The sequence below is a fragment of the Lathyrus oleraceus genome, chromosome 4, assembly GCF_024323335.1.
Source record: "Lathyrus oleraceus cultivar Zhongwan6 chromosome 4, CAAS_Psat_ZW6_1.0, whole genome shotgun sequence".
NCBI lineage: Eukaryota > Viridiplantae > Streptophyta > Magnoliopsida > Fabales > Fabaceae > Lathyrus > Lathyrus oleraceus.
In genome coordinates, this window is record NC_066582.1 from 339,343,487 (window position 1) to 339,352,944 (window position 9,458).

Sequence of the window (9,458 nt, forward strand, 5' to 3'; positions counted from 1 at the left end):
AGATGGAATGGTGAGATCATATAGTAGGGATATCGTCTTCCTTCGTGGATCCACGGAGCATGGCTACTTCCTGCCTGAGCTCTGCGATCTCCTGATATAGACAATCGGCTTCAGTAGCATGGGTGAGATAAGACACTCCTATCTATAAAGTGAGGTCAACCACCTCCTGTCTAAGCTCTGCGATCTCTCTACGACACTCAGCAATCTGGGTGCGGATATCGGGGGTCTACAATGAAAGATTATTAGAGAAAACAATGATTCTGGGAGATGGTGGTGTAGGCGTGTATTCGGCAATGGGTGGTGATCTCGGCTCCTCGACGATATCTCCCTGGCCCTCCAAAGCATAACTCCAATTCGCTGGATCATGCACATTGGTCATCATAGGATCTGGAAGTGTGAAACAATGGATAGCCTCGCTGTCGACCAGCAATCGGAACTGACATGGATGGAAAGAGGCTCTCCTCATCATGGATGACTCCTTCGGTAGATCCGGAGATACCGCTGAGACTGTATAATAAAAATTTCTCACATGCTACTAGGAGAGACTGGGATGCACAAAATAATAGGAAGATCTCCTCTTCACTCAGTAATGTCTCTGCATCCGACCTTCCCAGGAAGGAATGTGCTAATATCATCTGAAAGTATATGAAAGGCGGGGTTATGTATAACATGAGATAGCTGCGTAGATGGATCCTGGCTTCCGCCACCTGATATATCACTCCAAAACTTCTCAACCTCCTTACCCAGAAAATATCCCATAGGTGTCTCCGGGATAGCATCAGGAGTGGTTTGGAAATCCAATAGGTCGTCGAACTCTTTCTGGCTGAAAGAGTACTCAACTCCAAAAGCCTGAAAGCAGCATACCCATCTGGTCCAGAGTATGGGTCATAGTCGAATGAACTCAGGAACTCCAATGTCAGGTTCATGTAGGTGTTACTCAAGTCATCAGCAAACTCGTCCCAGTGAAGCTGGTGGCTAAGGAATCGGATACTCGGCTCAATGCCCAGTGCCTCCCTACAGTGTTGATCAGGATAACGTGTGGGTGCCATAGGGCGCTGATACAGAGCGATGTAGCGCTCTCTCTGAGCATTATCTCTATAGGCCACGTGCATGTCATCGAAATCCTGCATCCTGTAAAAGTTAAGAAAGTGATCCTGAAAGTGCAAACCATTCAAATTTTAGTCTCAATGCAAAATATGATAAAATAAAATAAAAATAAAAATAAATAAATGCGAAAAAGTAAAATGAAAGAAAAACCATGGGTTGCCTCCCACGCAGCGCTTGGTTAATGTCATTAGCTTGACGATTAGAATTTATACACCTGTAGTAGTAGGAATTGGTGGATCAATCAGGGTGTGGCTTGAGTAGTATGCTGGAATGTCTCCTTCTTCGTAGAGCTTCAGTCTTTGTCCATTTACAATGAATGGACTACAGGTTTCGTTCTTGATTTCCATGGCTCTGGATCTCAGAATCTTGGATACTTCGAAAGGACCAGTCCATCTTGAACGTAGCTTTCCAGGGAAGAGTCGTAACCTAGAGTTGAAAAGGAGAATAGGGTCGCCTATATTGAAGATTTTCTTTACTATTCTTTTGTCGTGATAGGCTTTTGTCCTCTCTTTATATATTTTTGCATTCTCATAGGCAGATTGCCTAAGTTCTTCTAGTTTATGAATGTCTAGGGTACGCTTTTCTTCAGCAAATAGGTAATTAACGAAGTCTGCATACCAGGGTACGTTACTTATTGCTAAGGAAATTTGGGGGTGCTCATAAGGATCTAGGTTATTATCTTCAATGGTTTCTACTCTAGCTATCAGTCTATCATAGGCGAAATCATCATTTATGGGTACTAGTTCAGGTTTTAGATGTTCTAGCCTAGAAAGGTGATCGGCTACTACGTTTTCAGTGCCTTTTTTATCTCTTATATCTAAATCAAACTCTTGTAGTAATAGAATCCATCGGAGTAACCTGGGCTTGGCATCTTTTTTACTTAATAGGTAACGAATGGCAGCATGATCCATGTAAACTATAATTTTTACTCCTACTATATAAGATCTAAATTTGTCTATAGCGAAAACTACAACGAGTAATTCTTTTTCAGTTGTTGCGTAGTTAAGTTAGGCAGCATCTAGGGTTCTACTGGCATAATAGTTGCCATGTAGTTTTTTATCTTTCCTTTGTCCTAGAACGGCTCCAACTGCATAATCACTAGCATCGCACATTATCTCAAAAGGTTCTGACCAATCAGGTGGTTTCATAATGGGTGCCGATACTAACGCTTGTTTTAAAAGATTAAATGCGTCATTACATTTTTTATCGAAAATGAATTCAACATCTTTCATTAAAAGTCCAGTTAAAGGTTTGGTTATTTTGGAGAAGTCCTTAATAAAACGCCGGTAGAATCCAGCATGTCCAAGAAAGCTTCATACTTCTCTGATGGTTTTTGGTGGTTTTAGGTTTTCTATAACTTCTATTTTAGCTTTATCTACCTCTATACCTTTTTCAGAAACTATATGTCCTAAAACTATTCCTTCGGTCACCATGAAATGAAACTTTTCCCAGTTTAGCACGAGGTTCACCTCCACGCATCTCTCCAGGATTTTCTCAAGGTTAGCAAGATAATTGTGGAAATCAAATCCACAAACCGAGAAATCATCCATACACACTTCCATGATACCATCTAGGTAATTTGCGAAGATGGACATCATGCAGCTTTGGATAGTAGCTGGGGCATTACAGAGGCCGAACGACATTCGTCTGTAGGCAAAAGTTCCATAAGGGCATGTAAAGGTAGTTTTTTCTTGATCTTCGGGGTGGATAGGTATTTGGAAGAATCTAGAGTATCCATCTAGATAGCAGAAGTAAGAGTGTCTGGCTAGACGCTCCAACATTTGGTCTATAAATGGTAAAGGGAAATGATCCTTCCTAGTTGCTTTATTTAATCTTCTATAATCTATACACATCCTCCATCCTCCTTCTAAACATTTTGCTACATGTTCGCCTTTATCGTTTTGCACGACTGTGATGCCTCCCTTTTTAGGTACTACATGCACAGGGCTCACCCACTTACTATCCGAGATCTGATAGATTATACCTGCCTCAAGTAACTTAAGAACTTCCTTTTTAACGACATCACTCATTATAGGGTTTATTCTTCTCTGATGTTCCCTAGAGGGTTTTGAATCTTCTTCGAGCGAAATCCGATGCATGCATACGGATGGGCTTATACCTTTCAAGTCAGAGATATTATATCCTAAGGCTGAGGGATATCATCGTAAAACGTCTAAAAGTTGGTTCGTTTCCTCTTGGCTCAAGGTAGCACTAACTATAACTGGACGGTTCATCTCTTCATCGAGGAACTCATATATCAGGTTCTTAGGCAGTTCCTTAAGTTCTAAGGTTGGTTTCTTAGGGCATGGCATAGGATCTGGAGTAAGGGATAAACATTCGTAAAGGTTATCATCGATGTAGGGTTTCTTAAAGTCATCATCTTCCCTTATGAGAGTTGATGGTAACTTGATTGTTTTTATAATTTCTTTTTGTTCTAATTCTCTAACACATTCATCAATGATATCTAAGGCATAACACGAGTCTCCCATCACAGGTGCCATAAGAAATTTCAAAAGTATAAATTCTATTTTCTCGTCACCTACTTCAAATGTCAACTTTCCTTTCTTGACATCTATTATGGCTCCTGCAGTCGATAAGAATGGTCTACCTAGAAGGATTGGTATATCATTGTCCTCTTTGATGTCCATGACAACAAAATCAGTAGGGATAAACAACTGACCTATCCTAACAGGAACATCTTCTAAAATGCTTATCGGATATTTAACAGATCTATCGGCTAACTGAAGTGACATCTTAGTGGGTTGTAATTCTCCTAAGTTTAACCTCTCACAAACTGCTAAAGGCATTAGGCTCACACTAGCTCCTAAGTCTAGAAAAGCTTTTTTGATGACATGATTACCCTAAAGGCAAGGAATGGAGAAATTTCCAGGATCTATATCTTTCTTAGCTAATTTGTCCTCGGAAATAACATTACATTCCAAAGGCTTCGGATCGTCAAGTCTACGTTTGTTGGTAAGGATGTCTTTGAGAAATTTCGCATAAGAAGGTATTTGGGTGATGGCTTCTGTGAAAGGGATTTCTACATGAAGTTTTTCTATAACTTTAATAAATTTTTGATACTGTTTATTGATCTGGGTTTGTTTGAGTCTTTGCGGATATGGTATAGGTGGTTTATATGGCGGGGGTGGTACGTAAGTTTTATCTTTAGGTTCTTCTCCTTTTTCTCGACCTTCCTGGTTTTCAGATTCCTCTGGTTCCTTTACTTCGTCTGTGGGTTTGGTACATTCCTTAGAAGTTTCGGGTTCACTCAATCTAGGGTTTCGTGGCTCATCATAAGCGTTCCCAATTCATAGGGTAATGGCATTGACTTGTCCTCTCGGATTTTGTTGAGGTTGTCCAGGGCATTGTCCTCCAGGTGTAGTCTGAGGGGCTTGGTTTAAAGCAACCTGAGAGATCTGGGTTTCAAGCATCTTGGTATGAGTAACTATTTGGACAACCTTGGTTCCTAACTGAGTAATCAATTCGTTAACATGAATGTTTTGGTTCATGAACTCCTTGTTTTGTTGGGTTTGAGCGGTGATAAAATTTTCCATAATTTTCTCAAGGCTTGGCTTTGATGGTACAGGTTTCATAGGTTGATTTAACTAGGTCTCAGAGGTGTATTATTTTGAATAGGGTTATTATTTTTATAATAGAAGTTCGGGTGATTCCTCCATCAAAGGTTATAGGTATTCGAATATGGGTTCCCTTGGGTGTAGTTCACTTGCTCAAAGTGGGTTTCGTTTAATAGACTGCATTCTGCAGATTGGTGTCCTTTGGTTCCACATATCTCACAATCCGACAAAACTGCGGCTACAGTATTCGAGTTTATACACATATGCTCGACTTTGAGGGCTAATGCGTCCATTTTAGCTTGCATCATGTCTATAGAGCTTAGTTCATGCACTCCTCCTTGGGCTTCCTTCTTCTCAACTGTCGCTCGTTCGACTCCCCATGATTGATGGTTTTGGGTCATATCTTCTATGAGGGCACTAGCTTCAGGGTAAGGTTTATTCATCAGAGCACCGTCTGCGGCAATGTTGATGGTCATCTTTGTGTTATAGTGAAGTCCATTATAGAAGGTTTGAATGATTAACCAATTTTCTAAACCATGATGTGGGCATGCTCGTAACAACTCTTTATATCTCTCCCAAGCTTCGAACAGCGATTCTCCTTGGTTTTGGGTAAATCTAGTTATATGGTTTCGGAGAACGGCGGTCTTACTCGGGGGAAAATATCTAGCAAGGAATACTCTTCTAAGGTTATCCCAAGTCGTAATGGAATTGGGTGGAAGGAAATCTAACCATGATAACGCTTTATCTCTGAGGGAAAAAGGAAATAATCTTAAACGTATTGCCTCAGGAGAAGCTCCATTGGTTTTAAAAGTGTCTGCTAATTGAAGAAATATTTTTAAATGTTGGTTTGGGTTCTCAGTAGCGAGACCCGCGAATTGTCTCTGTTGCACTAGTTGCAACATGGATGGTTTAAGTTCAAAATTATTAGTTGGGATGGTTGGGTTTACTATACTAGAACTAGGTTCTTCATTAGATGGTTGAGCGAAATCTTTAAGAGGTCTTTGGTTTTGATCTTCGGCCATAGCTCTCTTAATTCTATGAAAGAATAAACGTGCGCGAGCGTAACGTTCAGGTTCCGCCAGAGGGTATACTAAGCTTAAACTTCCGGTGCTGCGAGTTCTTCGCATCGACCGGCGGGAAATAGTCTAAGTCTAAATGATATAACAACAGGGATATGAAATTTGACGAAATTGGTCCCCGGCAACGGCGCCAAAAACTTGATGCGATGTTTTTCGCAAGTATACGAACGCGTCAGAATAATATAAAAGATTGTCGAATCCACAGAGACCAAGTGTCAATCTATCGTTATCTATTGTTATGGTGTTTATCAAAGGCAATCAAAATAGGTGTTTTTGGAGTGTGCAATGAAAAGTAAAGTGTTGAATAAATATTAATTAATAAAGACAGGGTCGAATGTAATTCACGTAATCAATTAATAATCCAAGTACTTGCTAATAGAGCTACTTATGGGCAATGTTTCCTACTTTGAAAAGAACTAATTTACCAGGAACTGTCGCTTTCGCGTATTCAGAACCGAGTTGTACTCCCTAATCAAACCCTCTTATTGTCACTTATAAAAAGGCGCGCATTTCGTTAGAGTAGTAAACCTATTTTTAAGAAATATAGTATCTTGACTAAGTTGAAAAGTATTATAACCTGGATTTCTTAACCAAAAGAGGTTCTCACGAACCAGACTCTAACCTTATAAACGTGTCCGAAAATAGTTTTAAAATCACTTTTCTTCTTAAGTTCAAAACTCCTAATGAACTAAACAAAGCGCTTTCGCTGTTTTGGAAATAGTTAAAAACAATTAAGTTTAGATAGACGTTGGACGGCTTTCGATCTTACCCAACGGAATTGAAGTGCGGGAAAACTTAAGTTGAAAGTTATAATAGCCCTTAAGTGCTTCTACGAACAATTGTACGGATTATCGGTTCAATTACGATCCTTACATTCTAACCTTATAGATTTAGTTAGACATGGTAAAGTAAAAGTGCATTAAAATAAATAAAAGTAGTGTGAGTGCGAGGAAAGTAAATAAAAGTAAAGCGAGTGCGAGAAAATAAATAATTTAAAGCGAGTGCGAGAAATAAATAATTTAAAGCGAGTGCGAGGAAATAAATAATTTAAAGTTAGTGCGGGAAAATAAATAATTAAAAGCGAGTGCGGGAAAATAAATAAAGTAAAGCGAGTGCGAGAAAATAAATAAAGTAAAGACAAGTAATAAAAACCTGCTCCAATCGGAGGGTTGAATAAATTGCAAAGCGGAAATGAAAATGGCGGCAGGATTAACTTTCTTCCAAAGTGCTCCAAACTCGATTACAGACTCTATCATAGACTTGATTACACAATTATGGTAACACTCCAATGCGAAGCGGTTACCACTTTATAATACTGAATATATGCCTAAGTGAAACAAAGTTGCTCTGAGTTTGCCTCTGTTCTATGTTTGGATGATTGTAAAAGTGATTTCGAGTTTCTATTTATAAGCAAGTAAAAAGATGGAAATGACAAGGATGCCCTTCAACTTGAAAATGGGAGGGAAAACTTTTCCTCTTGTGGCGCCCGCCACAAGGCCATGGCGCCCGCCACAAGACCATTCTGAGGCGCCTTAGTGGAATTAGTGGGGAACGTGGCAGTTGAGGGAAGTTGAGCTTGGACACGTCATGGCAGGGTCTATGGCGCCAACCATGGGGTAGGCCACAAGTACAAAATGCTGAATTTTTGGGTTTTTAGCTCTTTTTCACTCTTTTTCTCGATCGGGGCTCCGATTAAAGTAAAAACCTGAAAACAAAGGAAAACATAGCAATAACACAACAAAATAGCAATAAAACAACTAGAATGCATGTGAAATCGGAGTCGAAAATACGGTAAATTTCAGTGTTATCAACATCTCTTGTATTGCTTTGACCTTGGCAGGATCAACTTCAATACCCTTCTCGCTGATAATAAATCCCAACAACTTACCAGAACGAACACCAAAAGTACAGTTATTGGGATTCAAGCGGAGTTTGTACTTCCTCAAACGTTGGAATAGCTTCAACAAATGCTCAACATGTCTTTCTTCATTACTTGATTTGGAAATCATATCATCAACATAAACTTCAATCTCTTTATGCATCATATCATGAAAAAAAAGTTGTCATAACTCTTTGGTATGTTGCACCAACATTCTTTATACCGAAAGGCATCACTCTATAACAGAATGTTCCCCATGGTGTAATGAATGTGGTCTTCTCCATATCTTCGGGTGCCATCTTGATTTGATTATAACCGGAAACTCCGTCCATAAACGAAAAGACTTTGAATTTAGTTGTATTGTCTACCAACATATCAATGTGTGGCAAAGGGAAATCATCTTTCAGACTAGCCTTGTTAAAATCTCTATAATCAACACACATACGAACTTTTCCATCCTTCTTCGGAACAGGCACAATATTGGCCACCCACTACGGATATTCAGTGGCCACAAGAAAAGCGACATTAATCTGCTTCTGCACTTCTTCTTTGATCTTCATTGCCATGTCAGGATGAGTTTTCCTCAATTTTTGCTTGACTGGCGGGCATTCTGGCTTCAATGGCAAACTATGCTCCACAATCTCAGAATCCAGACCAGGCATGTCTTGATAGGACCAAGCAAACACATCTGAACATTCTCGAAGAAGATCAATCAACCCCTTCTTAGCCTCTGGACACAATTGAGACCCAATCTTGACTTCCTTCACATCATCTTCGGAACCCAAGTTGACTAACTCAATCTGCTCTTCGAAAGGCTGGATGGTTTTTTCCTCGTGCTCAAGTAGACGAGACAATTCATCAGATACTTCTTCATCAGTCTCTTCCTCAGCCTCAAACACAGGGAAATCAAAGTTTGGAGAGGGAGTAGGATTATTGTATTAAATGGGTTTGGGAACCAACTTGCATAATGATTTGATATTTTGATTATAGAGAAGTGAATTGCGACTAGATATTATGGAGATTGACAATTACTTATTTATTTATGTTTTATGTGATTACCATTTTCAAAAAGGCAAAAAGTAAAAATAAAACATCATAGATGTGGATGAATAAAATTGTATTTTATTAATGATAATTGAGAAATGCCTAACAATGTTCACCTCTCCCTTAGGCCTAGTAGAAGGCTTTTTCTTAAAACATGGAAAACAAATTACTTAGAGCGATGGACAATAACGGGAACATCAACAACAACCTAATTGTTGCATGTCTGGCCATGTGTCACAAAATTAGCACAATCTTCGTCTTCATCATCCTAAAATTTAGGTTATACTTCTTCAGCTGAGTGTTGTTCATTACCATGAATGAACCCTCCACTATGAAAATTAGGTTATACTTCTTCAGCTATGTTACTGAACAACCCATGTTGAAATCCCAATTCGGCTTTATTCTTGTTATCGGAAACTTCTATCACACGACCCCGCTGGTTTGTATTGCCTGCCTCAATAGCTTTATGAGCGTCTTTGAAAGAAGACATAGGTGCCCCAATTTTCTTCACTTCAGCAATAGACGAGGCTTGAAATGGAGTCCCAACCTCCTCCTCAGCTTCAACATAGGTAAACGATAACAAATGGCTCACCAATAATGCTTTCTCTCCACCAACAACGACAAGCTTATTGTTCTTTACAAATTTCAATTTCTGGTGCAGAGTAGACGTTACAGCTTCTGCTTCATGAACCCATGGCCTCCCCAATAAGCAGTTGTAGGCCGGGTGGATATCCATTACTTGAAAAGTAATTTGAAAATCACTTGGACCTATCT

The 9,458-nt window shown here is 39.4% G+C and overlaps 1 non-coding gene across 1 annotated transcript; it reads left to right on the top strand.

Moving 5' to 3' along the window:
- The first annotated feature begins 5,213 nt into the window (after positions 1–5,213).
- On the top strand, positions 5,214–5,320 carry LOC127077729 (small nucleolar RNA R71). The gene has a single exon (XR_007787508.1). It is a non-coding gene; the product is annotated as a small nucleolar RNA R71 (small nucleolar RNA).
- The last annotated feature ends 4,138 nt before the right edge of the window (positions 5,321–9,458 follow it).